The following is a 15,540-nucleotide window of genomic DNA, read 5'->3' as shown; positions in this document are numbered from 1 at the left end:
TAGGAAACAAATACATTTCTAACAGTGATTTTCAATGACTGATTTAAAATCGTTTGTTAGATCTTCGCCGAAGTAATACGTTATTTCCAATAAATTAATTTTTGAACCTTTTCGTTGATTCCAAAGTACAAACACATTTCATCAATCAATTGATTTAGCGTATTTTTGGTTTGAAGTGAGATTTGTGTTATTTATTTATTCATTGGTAATACACCTCTGTGGAACACTCAGAAATAAACAAAAAAAAAGAAACCAACCAATTGTAATGAAATTTTACGTACCATAAACTGTTGCTATTTGAAGGCCACATCTAAAGTAAACTTTCAAGCGCGGATTCCCAAAATGTTTTCAGTTATTCAAAATAAAAGTTTTTAAAAAATTTGAAACCAAGCCGAATTCTAGTCCGACTTTGGCATTTTCACACAATCCTAACCCTATAAATATTTTTTCGAATATACGGTGCAATCATTCACCAACGATTTATCATTTAATAATTTTTCCACCGATGGGTTCCTCGGCAACCAGTGATTAAAAAAATAATGTATAACAAAAATAAGTTATGCGGGGCGGTAATGTTTCATGATATTAGCCTTATCGTAAAAACGATATTCACCATAACTCTTAATGGTACCATAAGTAACATAATACCCCTAAGTATGATATTAGGAAAATGTTCTACTACATTCTTTCTTCACAGTGACGTCAATTGTTTTTCGAAATAGCGCCACTCGGTAGCGGTGGCATGAACTAATATAAACCAACTTCCGGGAACGTGATTCCCGCGGTTTTGAAAACAGTCATTTTTAGGCTTTAAGCCCCATTTTCATGCTCGCTGGTAGCGGATAAAAATCGTCAAAATTCGCATCCGCCACTCGCAAGCGTGAAAATTAATCTAAAATATCTGTTTGAAACAGATCGACGCGGAAAGTGAAAAAGTGTGTAGCGGAAGCGGATTTGGACGATTTTTACCCGCTACCAGCGAGCATGAAAATGGGGCTTAAGGCGTATAGCCGCGCTAATTTCGTTTTCGCCACGGAAACTTTAACAACGGAAGAAATTAAAGAAATTGACGGATTTTGAAATGATGTTTTAGCGCCCGACACTACAGGTACATGTTTTGGCATGGATGAAGTGTTTCGCGGTGACGTTTTATGACTTTAATCACGCGCTGTTCGCGCTATAACAGCGCTCTGTTCCCCGCGCGCGCTTGCTCCGCGTGCGGTCTGCGGAGGGAAGGCGAAAGAAAATGGCAGCTCACTTGGCAGGTAAATTTCGCTCATTTAAAAATTAATTTCTCGTCATTAAAAAAAGATGCAATTTTATGACTGATATTTTTGAGTATATTTAAACATGATCTTTGAAATGGACCCAAGTTTTACCCAACCTGGACTTTTCCTTTAAGTTTTTCAGCACCGTCATTAAAAGGTTTTACCTTTACCGCCAAAGTGACGCTCAAAACTAAAACTAAAACATAAGATAACAGTTGAATTGTCGAAATCAGCGGATTGATTTCAAGTGTTCTTAGAGCAATAAATGGAACACGCTGTTAGCAGGGAGCAGATGTATTTTACTTTAAAGTCTTATTTTATTACGGAATAGCTTAATTACATTATAATTAGTTTTAAGATTTGATGTTAATCATGACACTTAATATAAAATATATTTTTAGGCGATAAAAGTTAGAGGTCGGGGATGGTTAACTTTTATTTAATAGATAAAGCTCTGAAAATTATTCGTAAATCGTTTTGATCAATTAATTTATATTTCTGTATTATCCGATTAATGTTTTGATAAATTTGTAAAATTAATCGGAAAAACGACGTTTTTTTCGAAAGCTCAAATTTTACGAAAAATACATGTTTTTTAATCATTTCCGAAATATTAACCGGTAAATTTCTTTGTTTACATTTTTTCCCGAAAAAAATCAATTTAAACACGGATAATGATTAACCATCCCCGACCTCTAATAAAAGTTAAAATACATTTCTTGATTTTGTTGTTTATATTTAGAATTGCCATAAAAACGTTTTATTAACAGTAAAGGCCGTACCTATATATGACTGTACTAATGAGATTACGCGTAATCTTTAGAGTCTCAATCTTCATGAGTGTTGAGTACGCGTAAACGGTGTACAGACCATCTGACAGTGGTTATCCGCTCGCATTATCCGAGCTACATTTTTACCTCTCCGAGGGGACAAAGTCCCCTAGGAGGGGTTATACAACGACCGTGTCTGTCTGTGGGTCTGTCACGCCTGCGAACGCGTTCGCATTTTCGGTGCAAAGTGTAATCACTGCGTACGCAGTTTCTCGAGATCTCTGCGTTCGCAGTTGCTAGTAATTAGGGAACAAAGTCGAAAAACCGTGTTTGCAAAACCACCGTGGGACGGTGAGCGTTAACGGATTAATTTGCAGGCGGGGTTTGGTTAGGTGGTTTTTTTTTCGTCACGACAGGTTTAATTCAGTAGTTTAGATATTTCGCTATTGTAATGTTTATGTGTAGGGTGGTAAAGTTGTGTTATTGTTATGACGTTTGTGGGTGTTGAATTTGTGGTGTGTATGTAAGGGTGGTAACTCTCCAACTCTTTCTTATTGACTTTTGGGACGGACCGAGTGCTGAGTGTAATGCTACCTCTCAACATCCAATGGCAAGGTTTCCACCAATTGTTCACGGTATTCGTCTTAGTATCAATTTGCGATCGCATCGGGCGGGTTTCGAACCCGAGACCACCTGTTTGACAGGCGGACGTTCTACCACAGAACCACCGACACTTATTACGTTTCATTGAAAATTAGACCTTCAGCTTTATCGAAAGCGTATTTAATAGAGCATGAAATTTTGGTTTAATTGAAATAGAGCAAGATTTCGTGGAAGATTTAAATTATTGCATCGAAGAAATTCTAATTTAGCGATTTCTCATTTGATTATAAACAAATGCGTCACCCAGGTTTCGAACCCGGGCCGTTCAGTTAGGCAGTCGAGCGCTCTACCACAGAACCAACGATAACTTCAAGCTACACTGCAAATAAGACACTCATTGTAAGCATAATAGTTAACAAAGTCTTGAATTTTTTTACGAATGAAATTGTGAAGGCCTAATGTGGTTTTTTTACGAAAAAATTATAAAGACTTAATCTTGTTTAATATAATAAGTTGCTTTATTTCAATTTGGTACTTTTGTTTAGTGTTTTTTTAATGAATGGAGTTTAAGATTGTTTCTTCTATTATTTGACGTTTTATTTTTGCGGTTGTATATTTGTTTTATCTTTTATTCTTTTAAAATTATTTACTTCTTCCGCAAAATGGTTCATTTTTTGGAGGAACCTTTTTACTTATTTTTTGTGTATTAATGTTTTGAGAACCTTTACGTTTGGGAAAGGATAATTTTTGACGGAACCTTCAAAGTGTATACGTCGCATTTTCAAAAAATTTAATGGTCAAATCTTGTTTTAGCGCAGTCAGCAGATAAGATAAAGGGTAGAACCCGTTAGTTTTTTGTAATTTATTTAGTTTTTTTCAGTCGTATATTCTTATCTATTAGGTTTAGCGTATTGGTTTTCAAGCTTAATAATTCATTTATTAACAACATATCGAGTTGGTCTGGTTTTCAACTCGGTCGTAATTAATTTTAAACGTTTTCTCGGCTGATTAAGATGTTTAATGCAGTTCATCAATTGGGTTCGTTTGTGTTTATTTATAAAGAACCCTAACTATTCCCTCTACGGCCATTTATTGATATACGTTTAGTCAAGTGGCTTTCTGTGCTTTGTGAATGGTAAGTTTTTCGCTTCTTGTTAATAAGTTTTTTGTTGGTGTGGATATTTGGATATCTACGATTCCTAATGCAGTCATTGATATCCTGGGTGTGCGAGTCATTATATGATATTGGAAATTGGACGGTTTTGGTCTTTTTCATGCGGTATGTGTCACAACGTCAACAGGTTCCGACAGTCTACGAGTTGTCCACTACCAGATATCTACGGTATCTTGATCGGGCGATAGTTGAAATAAAATGAGCGTTAACTATGCGGCAAGTATTTCGTAAGCGACAAAAATACAAATACCCTCTGTAGATATTTCTTTCATTAAAATTGGCTTCGTATTATTTTTAACTGCTAAACTTGTACCGTAAATAGGGTTAAAGTCAATTGTGCATTGTTTTAGTACGTCTAACTCACTGTTGTAACTACTTAATTTATAATATTCTGAATAAATTAATCTCGGTTGTTTCGTCTCAATTATTTTAATTCAAATTAAAATTTTATACCGGGCGGGATTGAACCGGGATTACGTTATTAGTAAATAACTCTGAATTGGGGAGATATAACTTTGAGGGTCATCTCGAGAAATTATTACCACTAGGGACAATGCTTCCGAGGAGAGGTATATTTTGGCTTGCCAACTTGTTGTTTACTACAATATTATTATATTATTATATTATTACATTATAGTTAAAAATGGATAATAAATTTCTCCGACTAGGGAAAAACATACGGGGCAGATTACCCACAAAAATTAAATTGAGGATAAATAGCAATCGAGGGGTAAGACACTTATGATTTTTGTGTACACCGGGAGTTCGAACTCTGCAGAGTTCTCGAGAGTTCGAGAGAGTTCAAAGGTGAGTTCGAGAGAGTTTTGAGTTCCAGAGAGTTCATTGGTGAGTTCTTGAGAGTTCGGAGGAGTTCTCGAGAGTTTTTGAGAGTTATAGGGTGAGTTCGGGAGAGTTCATTGGTGAGTGAGTTGCCGAGAGTTTGGAAGAGTGCCCCGAGAATTTGGAAGAGTGCCCCGAGAATTTGGAAGAGTGCCCCGAGAATTTGGAAGAGTGCCCCGAGAATTTGGAAGAGTGCCCCGAGAATTTGGAAGAGTGCCCCGAGAATTTGGAAGAGTGCCCCGAGAATTTGGAAGAGTGCCCCGAGAATTTGGAAGCGTGCCCCGAGAATTTGGAAGCGTGCCCCGAGAATTTGGAAGAGTGCCCCGAGAATTTGGAAGAGTGCCCCGAGAATTTGGAAGAGTGCCCCGAGAATTTGGAAGAGTGCCCCGAGAATTTGGAAGAGTGCCCCGAGAATTTGGAAGAGTGCCCCGAGAATTTGGAAGAGTGCCCCGAGAATTTGGAAGAGTGCCCCGAGAATTTGGAAGAGTGCCCCGAGAATTTGGAAGAGTGCCCCGAGAATTTGGAAGAGTGCCCCGAGAATTTGGAAGAGTGCCCCGAGAATTTGGAAGAGTGCCCCGAGAATTTGGAAGAGTGCCCCGAGAATTTGGAAGAGTGCCCCGAGAATTTGGAAGAGTGCCCCGAGAATTTGGAAGAGTGCCCCGAGAATTTGGAAGAGTGCCCCGAGAATTTGGAAGAGTGCCCCGAGAATTTGGAAGAGTGCCCCGAGAATTTGGAAGAGTGCCCCGAGAATTTGGAAGAGTGCCCCGAGAATTTGGAAGAGTGCCCCGAGAATTTGGAAGAGTGCCCCGAGAATTTGGAAGAGTGCCCCGAGAATTTGGAAGAGTGCCCCGAGAATTTGGAAGAGTGCCCCGAGAATTTGGAAGAGTGCCCCGAGAATTTGGAAGAGTGCCCCGAGAATTTGGAAGAGTGCCCCGAGAATTTGGAAGAGTGCCCCGAGAATTTGGAAGAGTGCCCCGAGAATTTGGAAGAGTGCCCCGAGAATTTGGAAGAGTGCCCCGAGAATTTGGAAGAGTGCCCCGAGAATTTGGAAGAGTGCCCCGAGAATTTGGAAGAGTGCCCCGAGAATTTGGAAGAGTGCCCCGAGAATTTGGAAGAGTGCCCCGAGAATTTGGAAGAGTGCCCCGAGAATTTGGAAGAGTGCCCCGAGAATTTGGAAGAGTGCCCCGAGAATTTGGAAGAGTGCCCCGAGAATTTGGAAGAGTGCCCCGAGAATTTGGAAGAGTGCCCCGAGAATTTGGAAGAGTGCCCCGAGAATTTGGAAGAGTGCCCCGAGAATTTGGAAGAGTGCCCCGAGAATTTGGAAGAGTGCCCCGAGAATTTGGAAGAGTGCCCCGAGAATTTGGAAGAGTGCCCCGAGAATTTGGAAGAGTGCCCCGAGAATTTGGAAGAGTGCCCCGAGAATTTGGAAGAGTGCCCCGAGAATTTGGAAGAGTGCCCCGAGAATTTGGAAGAGTGCCCCGAGAATTTGGAAGAGTGCCCCGAGAATTTGGAAGAGTGCCCCGAGAATTTGGAAGAGTGCCCCGAGAATTTGGAAGAGTGCCCCGAGAATTTGGAAGAGTGCCCCGAGAATTTGGAAGAGTGCCCCGAGAATTTGGAAGAGTGCCCCGAGAATTTGGAAGAGTGCCCCGAGAATTTGGAAGAGTGCCCCGAGAATTTGGAAGAGTGCCCCGAGAATTTGGAAGAGTGCCCCGAGAATTTGGAAGAGTGCCCCGAGAATTTGGAAGAGTGCCCCGAGAATTTGGAAGAGTGCCCCGAGAATTTGGAAGAGTGCCCCGAGAATTTGGAAGAGTGCCCCGAGAATTTGGAAGAGTGCCCCGAGAATTTGGAAGAGTGCCCCGAGAATTTGGAAGAGTGCCCCGAGAATTTGGAAGAGTGCCCCGAGAATTTGGAAGAGTGCCCGAGAGTTCGCGGGAGTGTTTTTCTAGAGTTCGCGGGAGTGTTTTTCTAGAGTTCGCGGGAGTGTTTTTCTAGAGTTCGCGGGAGTGTTTTTCTAGAGTTCGCGGGAGTGTTTTTCTAGAGTTCGCGGGAGTGTTTTTCTAGAGTTCGCGGGAGTGTTTTTCTAGAGTTCGCGGGAGTGTTTTTCTAGAGTTCGCGGGAGTGTTTTTCTAGAGTTCGCGGGAGTGTTTTTCTAGAGTTCGCGGGAGTGTTTTTCTAGAGTTCGCGGGAGTGTTTTTCTAGAGTTCGCGGGAGTGTTTTTCTAGAGTTCGCGGGAGTGTTTTTCTAGAGTTCGCGGGAGTGTTTTTCTAGAGTTCGCGGGAGTGTTTTTCTAGAGTTCGCGGGAGTGTTTTTCTAGAGTTCGCGGGAGTGTTTTTCTAGAGTTCGCGGGAGTGTTTTTCTAGAGTTCGCGGGAGTGTTTTTCTAGAGTTCGCGGGAGTGTTTTTCTAGAGTTCGCGGGAGTGTTTTTCTAGAGTTCGCGGGAGTGTTTTTCTAGAGTTCGCGGGAGTGTTTTTCTAGAGTTCGCGGGAGTGTTTTTCTAGAGTTCGCGGGAGTGTTTTTCTAGAGTTCGCGGGAGTGTTTTTCTAGAGTTCGCGGGAGTGTTTTTCTAGAGTTCGCGGGAGTGTTTTTCTAGAGTTCGCGGGAGTGTTTTTCTAGAGTTCGCGGGAGTGTTTTTCTAGAGTTCGCGGGAGTGGTTTTCTAGAGTTCGCGGGAGTGGTTTTCTAGAGTTCGCGGGAGTGGTTTTCTAGAGTTCGCGGGAGTGGTTTTCTAGAGTTCGCGGGAGTGGTTTTCTAGAGTTCGCGGGAGTGGTTTTCTAGAGTTCGCGGGAGTGGTTTTCTAGAGTTCGCGGGAGTGGTTTTCTAGAGTTCGCGGGAGTGTTTTTCTAGAGTTCGCGGGAGTGTTTTTCTAGAGTTCGCGGGAGTGTTTTTCTAGAGTTCGCGGGAGTGTTTTTCTAGAGTTCGCGGGAGTGTTTTTCTAGAGTTCGCGGGAGTGTTTTTCTAGAGTTCGCGGGAGTGTTTTTCTAGAGTTCGCGGGAGTGTTTTTCTAGAGTTCGCGGGAGTGTTTTTCTAGAGTTCGCGGGAGTGTTTTTCTAGAGTTCGCGGGAGTGTTTTTCTAGAGTTCGCGGGAGTGTTTTTCTAGAGTTCGCGGGAGTGTTTTTCTAGAGTTCGCGGGAGTGTTTTTCTAGAGTTCGCGGGAGTGTTTTTCTAGAGTTCGCGGGAGTGTTTTTCTAGAGTTCGCGGGAGTGTTTTTCTAGAGTTCGCGGGAGTGTTTTTCTAGAGTTCGCGGGAGTGTTTTTCTAGAGTTCGCGGGAGTGTTTTTCTAGAGTTCGCGGGAGTGTTTTTCTAGAGTTCGCGGGAGTGTTTTTCTAGAGTTCGCGGGAGTGTTTTTCTAGAGTTCGCGGGAGTGTTTTTCTAGAGTTCGCGGGAGTGTTTTTCTAGAGTTCGCGGGAGTGTTTTTCTAGAGTTCGCGGGAGTGTTTTTCTAGAGTTCGCGGGAGTGTTTTTCTAGAGTTCGCGGGAGTGTTTTTCTAGAGTTCGCGGGAGTGTTTTTCTAGAGTTCGCGGGAGTGTTTTTCTAGAGTTCGCGGGAGTGTTTTTCTAGAGTTCGCGGGAGTGTTTTTCTAGAGTTCGCGGGAGTGTTTTTCTAGAGTTCGCGGGAGTGTTTTTCTAGAGTTCGCGGGAGTGTTTTTCTAGAGTTCGCGGGAGTGTTTTTCTAGAGTTCGCGGGAGTGTTTTTCTAGAGTTCGCGGGAGTGTTTTTCTAGAGTTCGCGGGAGTGTTTTTCTAGAGTTCGCGGGAGTGTTTTTCTAGAGTTCGCGGGAGTGTTTTTCTAGAGTTCGCGGGAGTGTTTTTCTAGAGTTCGCGGGAGTGGTTTTCTAGAGTTCGCGGGAGTGTTTTTCTAGAGTTCGCGGGAGTGGTTTTCTAGAGTTCGCGGGAGTGGTTTTCTAGAGTTCGCGGGAGTGGTTTTCTAGAGTTCGCGGGAGTGGTTTTCTAGAGTTCGCGGGAGTGGTTTTCTAGAGTTCGCGGGAGTGGTTTTCTAGAGTTCGCGGGAGTGGTTTTCTAGAGTTCGCGGGAGTGGTTTTCTAGAGTTCGCGGGAGTGGTTTTCTAGAGTTCGCGGGAGTGGTTTTCTAGAGTTCGCGGGAGTGGTTTTCTAGAGTTCGCGGGAGTGGTTTTCTAGAGTTCGCGGGAGTGGTTTTCTAGAGTTCGCGGGAGTGGTTTTCTAGAGTTCGCGGGAGTGGTTTTCTAGAGTTCGCGGGAGTGGTTTTCTAGAGTTCGCGGGAGTGGTTTTCTAGAGTTCGCGGGAGTTTTCTAGAGTTCGCGGGAGTTCTCTAGAGTTCCAATAGCAAATGTACACCGAGGAGTAAGACACTCGAACTCATCTTGAGTGTCTTACTCCTCGATGGCAATCAGGGAAAAAAATTTATCTTCTCCCTGATTTTTATGTTGGTCCCAATTCAGTCTTTTTACAGAAGTTATTTTGATATTGAATTGTCGTCCTTCTTTTCCGGTTTTTGCAAACATATTTCAGCGAAGATCTTTTAGGGTTTTATAGTTACTTTATATTTGAGTGCCGCTACGGTCTGGTAAATGTACTTTTGAACCCCCCCCCCCCCAAATAAACTCATTCAAAATATCTTTATCACTTGAAATAAAGGTCTTGAAATTATATTTTAAACCTTTAGTCGCGAAACATGCAGTATTATCGTAGCCCTTGAAGACATACCACGCTATTTAGAACTTTGCTCGTTTTCCCCCTAGCTCCCAGAATTTATCACGAATACATATTGTTTCCTCTTGGCATCGGGTCAGAGTTGTAAATGCAGTGCCGTAACTAGCCTTTTATGCACCTAGTGCGAGCTTCTATAACTGTGCCCTTGAAAAATGTTCTATTGCTACTAACTACCATGCCCAAAACTTGGTCCTGATCTGATCATTTCCGGGCCCCTCCAGGGTCTGCGCCCTGCGCCTGGGCACCACTGGCACTGTGTAAATATGGGTATTTTTAGCACTAAAACGTCAGTAACAACCGAATAAACGTTCAGTATGGCAATTGGATTGGCCATATCGAAGTCTGTAGCGTGCAATATAATTTGTTGATTATCTTTTTCAAGGTCATGCTTTAATTTTTTCATTTCTTTCATAGTAAACACATTCAAGCCTTTGTGATTTGAAGATAGAGCACTACACGACGAAACTATGAAGCACGTTTCATACGATAAAAGCATGTCGGTACTTGTGTTTTTTCGTATTATCATTGACGTGATAATGAATTGCGAAGTTTTTCACGCGTTTTCGATTTAAAGGAGTTTCTAATAATAATAATCAGTTAGGCTAATACCCAAGGCACCACCCTAGGCTTAAGTCTTCTAGCGACTTTTAATGCCTAAACAGGTGGCCGAGTTCTTTATAATCATCGAAAAGAATTCGTAACTCATCGTAGAGTCAGTGCCAGATTATGGACTAGGCCTACTACTAGGCCTACTAGGCCCCCACCATTGGCGTAACCAGGATTTGGTTTAAGGGGGGGGGGGGGGCACACCATTGAAAAAAAAGTAAAAAAAATAAAAATATTTGTACGTACGAACATACAGTTCGGGGGGGGGGGCATTTTCCCCCTGTGCCCCCCCCCCTGGCTACGCCACTGGCCCCCACCACTGATGAAAACTGTAAATGATAGCAACTTAAGAACTTGTGTTACGTCATTTGCAAAATCATTTCTTACGCCGCGTCCTTCATAAAACTGCCCAGAAATCTTTTTCAGTGTTTAGTTTTTCCAGTTCTTCAATTACCTCATAAATTTCGGATTTTGAAGAATGTGGCCATTGTGTGGTCTCGAAACCGTTCTGCATCTTTCTAGTTTTTACTAATTATCTCAATATATTTCAATTCCTCTGATGAAAAAGAGTTCTGAAGAAAAAGACTAAACTGAAAGCACGGTTATCAGGTATGCCTCAAAGCCACAGTTAATGATGCTATAATAGTATGTGTTTTATTTATTGTCTTGTTTATGCAATAAAGAAATAAATACTTCAGTATTAAGTAAATTATTTATTACAGAACATAATTAGTAATGAAGTTACATCGTCATTTCCCAAGTTTAGATTAAGAGGATTCAAGTGTACCTGGAGAAGAAATTTGTATTCCCCAACCAATACCTCGCGGTTCGTCTACGGCTGTCACTGGGGTAGTCAAACACTTGGACATAAAAGTTTTTAGCGCCACCTACAAAGCTTAAGAGTAGCCTAGGAGTGACCAACACACTCCTCTTCTAGACAGTATTTCAAACTTTAACGGTTTTTAGTTTAGGCCAAGTCGAATTCAAGAAAGTAGCCAGAAAACTATATAATTTCCAAGCAATATTGTTTATAATATAATTTTATCAGGACTTGTTTGGAATTTGTTAAGGCAAACCTAGAAAAAATAATAGCAATACATTAAATACCTTAAATTCTTCGCACTTTTTATTAAGACATCACTATATTGACTGAAAACTTAAATTTTCTTTGCCATAGTCTCCACTCCTACAATTTCAAATAATTATAAGCATTTATAATTACAAATGCTGAAATTAGTTCCTTATCTTCCAAGTTTTCTTTTTCTTAGGTTCTTTTTGAATTTACAAAATAATTTTAAACATTTCTAGCAAAAAACAAAAGATATAGCACTTATTTACCATGGTTAACTCTCTTTGATATCACGCTGTAGCTATGTTCTTTAAATATTTTAAGTTGGTAAACAATGTCCATTTAAAATTTAAATAATACCAACTTTCATAAGTCTTGTATAGCAAAAACTAACCGCTACAATTCAAACTAGAAATAGAAAAAACCTCAACATGTGGTCATAGTTCACTACACTCTTAAAATAACGGGTGCTTCATAACACCTTTTCCTTCGCCACAAATCTGACACCTTCCAGATACTTAATGTACACCCTTTCGCGATACAAAGTACACCTTTTGAAACGAAAATACCCATGTTTGCAACAGAAACTACACCTTTAAATGTATGCAATTTCACCCTTTTGCGGCAGTAACTACACCTTTAAAATTATACAATTACAATGTTTACCTTTTGGCGGCAGAAAATACACATTTAAAGAGTCATTTTACACCTTTAAGCATTAAATCATGCCTTTAAAGGTGGCAATACGCGTATTAACAGGTAAAATCAAACCCGTGAAGGAGCTCAAAACCCTTTTAAAGAGTTAAAAAACACCTTTAAAAAATTAATTAACACTCTTAAAGGTGTAATGCGCACCTTGTGAGAGTAACATCTCACCAGGGACGTACCTTTGGGGGGGATCGGGGGGAGGCTCCCCAACCAAAGCTTTGTAGAGTTGGCAAATCGAGGTGAAAATTATGAAACATGTTTGGTAATTAAAAAACTACTAAATCGATTGTAAACGATGTTGCAACAAATCATTTAGAATTTCCCAGCAATTTACTTCCGTAAAGTCATTAACTATTTTTGAGATTTCTATGTAGTTGCTTCTCCTTATGTATACCTTACTTGTGGTAAAAGCTTTTTAAATAGCAACTTTTCCTACAGCACCTTATAAAATTCAAAGGCAGATAGACGCGTGATAGAGAATATCGGTTGTTCGTTATTATTTCAGTGTTAATTTTCTACGTTATATTTGGCAATCTGTTTAAAATTTATAAAAATACCTAGTTTTAATTTCTATAGGAGATGTTACAGTTTTGTTTAACTAAGGGTAAAATAGGTAAGTGATGTTCTTTAGGAAAGTGAAAATTTTACAAGCCAATATTCCTAAAGTTGCGTTGGGTAAAGATGACGTGTGATACAGTGTCGGTTGTTCTTACGTTAATATTTCAGTAATAGGTGTTTGAATAGCTGATTTTGTAAAATGTCTTTACTGGCCGCGCTCAACGTTGCTCAACTTCGGTGATCGGAAAATAATTGGTGTTTTCAACGTGATATGGCCGTTCTCTTTATAAACAGCGAAAAGATGGTCGTTGAAGTGGTCATTAAAGGGCGCTCTCTATACAAAGCGTGAATGAATGAATGAATATTTATTTGCTTCTTTTACAAAAGTCCCTTTTATAACAGGGAGGAATCTAATTTAAAATAGGATTCACAAGCAGAGATGAAGATAAAAATAACACGTTCTACACTGATATACTTCTCGATATACACAATAAAATAGTACAAGCGTAGTAAAAACCGAAGAATGTATAACTATTTACAATTTACACAATTTTAAATTACATATATTTACAACAAATACTATTTACACGCATAAACCAGTATTCGAAGAACATCCTAACTAGTTGAGCGCTTTAAGCGCAGGCCACCCCAGCGACCGAGAATTCTTTTAGTAACTATTAAATCAGGAGAGGCTGCGCAGTTCGATCCTAAACCCAGCAAAAAGGCAACGCACTCTTCGGATCTTTCCAGTTCTTCGGCGTATAGGTAGTCCTTGCGAACACTCTCAAAAGTCGGACACTCAACTAAAATATGCGCGATATCTTCGACTGAGGCGCCACAGAGGGGGCATTCGGGAACTTCTCCGAAGATATCGGTGAATCTTGCTGCGGTTGGGAGGGCCCCGAATGAGTGAGAAAGAGAAGGTGACTGGGACGATCGTTATTATAGAAGGCCTCCATACCGAGGTCTTCCTTTCTCCTGTAATGGGCGAGACTGTCGTGCTTTTCCAGCTCCTGGTGCCATTTATTCGAGCTGTTCTCCTTGACCGCCTTCTCGATAATTTTGGTCCACTCCGAGGCCGTTTTCGCACCACCGCGCGGGTGGCCATATCCAAAGACATGAAGATTAATCGACCCAAATAGACCAACTTACTACGTGCCTCACGTTCGATGAATGTGGACCAAGCTAGCTCGCCCTTGATCGCCGCCTTCGCGGTCATAAAGTTTCCCCCAACAGCTGCCTTGCCGACGGAGAATTGCGCTTGCTCAAGCTGCCTGATGGTCGATTCCTTAAAACATAGGACTTCATTCGCGTAAGTGAGGCAGAGTACCGCGACCGATTTCCAAAGCGTACGAGTGACCGTGTACGGGTTATAAGAATGCGAACCCTTGCGCTTGATAGCCCCCTGTAGTCTTCCAGATTTTGGTCGAAGTTTATCTTCATGAGGAGCCAGGTAGGCCATGTCGGAACGGAGCGAAATGCCAAGGTATGTTATCTGAGTAGCGAACTCGATCGGTGATCCTTGGAGGGTCAGCTGTTGATTATCCCTTCTCTGATGGCCCGAGAACTGAAGGACTTTGCATTTATCATTGCCAAACGTGAGCCCATAGTTTGTAGCGTACTCCCCACAGATGTTCAAGAGGATTTGAAGCTCTTCAAAAGTCTCTGAAATGGCATTCGAGTCGTCAGCAAAGAATTGCCCTTGGATAGTATAGGAGATGTCGGTACGAGACGGGCGCTTTAGGCGAAAGCCGAGATTTGACTTGGAGAGGGCACGGTCGAGAGGCTCCAGATACAGAGCAAAAAGGACAGGAGACAGAGAGCATCCCCGCTTCAGGCCCACCGTAGAACGAATAAATGCCGTTGAAATAGATCCAAACCAGTATCGGGAAGCTGTTGAAGCATAAATGGCACGTAGATGGTCAACGAAATTCAAAGGAAGGCCAAGATGCAGGAGGCGGCTCCATAAAATATCTCGATTAACGCAATCGTAGGCTTTCTTAAGATCAAGGAAAGCGACGAATAAAGATCGGTGTTCGATACGAGCAATTTCAATTAGCCGCGTGAGCGTGAAAAGGTTATCCGACCCTCTACGATCCTTGCGAAATCCATTTTGCAGTTCACCCAATATGCGCTTTCCCTCCACTTCCCGAACAAGGCGATTCTTCAAAATCGAGATATACAGTTTGGAGAGACACTGAAAGATAGCTATCGGTCTATGTGCGCTAAGTTCTTCCGGGTCTTTCCCTCCTCCGGTCTCGTGAGTCCTAGCTCCTTCGAGGCAGACTGTGAAATCGCCTCTTGAAAATTTTGATAGGTAATTTCAGGGAGGTCAAGAATGGTACGGTCTACCACCTGAGCGTATTTTGCCAGCTTCTCAGGATCATTTATGCGCCATCGCTCTTGGCACTGTACCACCGGCATATCGATCTTTCTTGGAAGCGCTCCAGATATCGTCAGAACTAGAGCGTTATGATCACTACTTAAACCCAGAATACCATCTTCGTTAATAGTCAGTTTCTTTACTCTGCTACGCATGACCTCATTACATAGGGCAAAATCAATACTAGTACATGCGCCTCTCGCGGTCCTAGTAACCTTCCCAGAGCATAATCCAGAGTCTAGGTTCAGAAAGCACAAATCGTGCATCGCGATCCAATCCTTTGTGCAACGGCCAGTAACATCTTCACGCCCGTCTAGTTCGAATACGTGGCCATTGAAATCTCCAACAATATAAGTAGGAATGGAACCGTCAGGGTTTAGTTGTCCCAAATCCGCAGTGAGACAATGAAAAATATCGTTATTGAAGGCTTTAACATCAGCCCCATTTCCGGTAGCCAGATACACGCAAGCCACAAGAATGGAGTCATGAGCTGTGTCAACCGAGATCCAAAAATGCTCCTCGCAAAGGCGGACTGATTTGCAAGATATAGTATCCCGAAAGAGGACGCCAATTCCACCACCCTGCTTCTCAGAACCTTTGCGGTTGATGCCAAACCAATTAAAAACAGGTAGCAGATCGGGGCTCTCTAAATCTCTCAAGTGAGTTTCGGCCGTACAAAACACCGGAATATTATAATCCTCCATGAGGGTTTGGAGCTCTATCCAAGTACTCCTATGTCGACCTCCTTCGATATTCAGAAAACCCAAATCTAAATCTTCATAGTTAGCTTTACAAATTTTTCGTCTCACACGTCTTCTCGCCCGTTTAGTCACCCTTTTACTACGTCTTCTCGAATTCCGTCACTGTTGATTTGGAGG

The sequence above is a fragment of the Leiobunum rupestre genome, chromosome 8 (assembly GCF_980474605.1).
Source record: "Leiobunum rupestre chromosome 8, qqLeiRupe1.1.hap1, whole genome shotgun sequence".
NCBI lineage: Eukaryota > Metazoa > Arthropoda > Arachnida > Opiliones > Sclerosomatidae > Leiobunum > Leiobunum rupestre.
The sequence above is the reverse complement of the archived record's forward strand: the minus strand, read 5'-3'. Positions refer to the sequence as shown.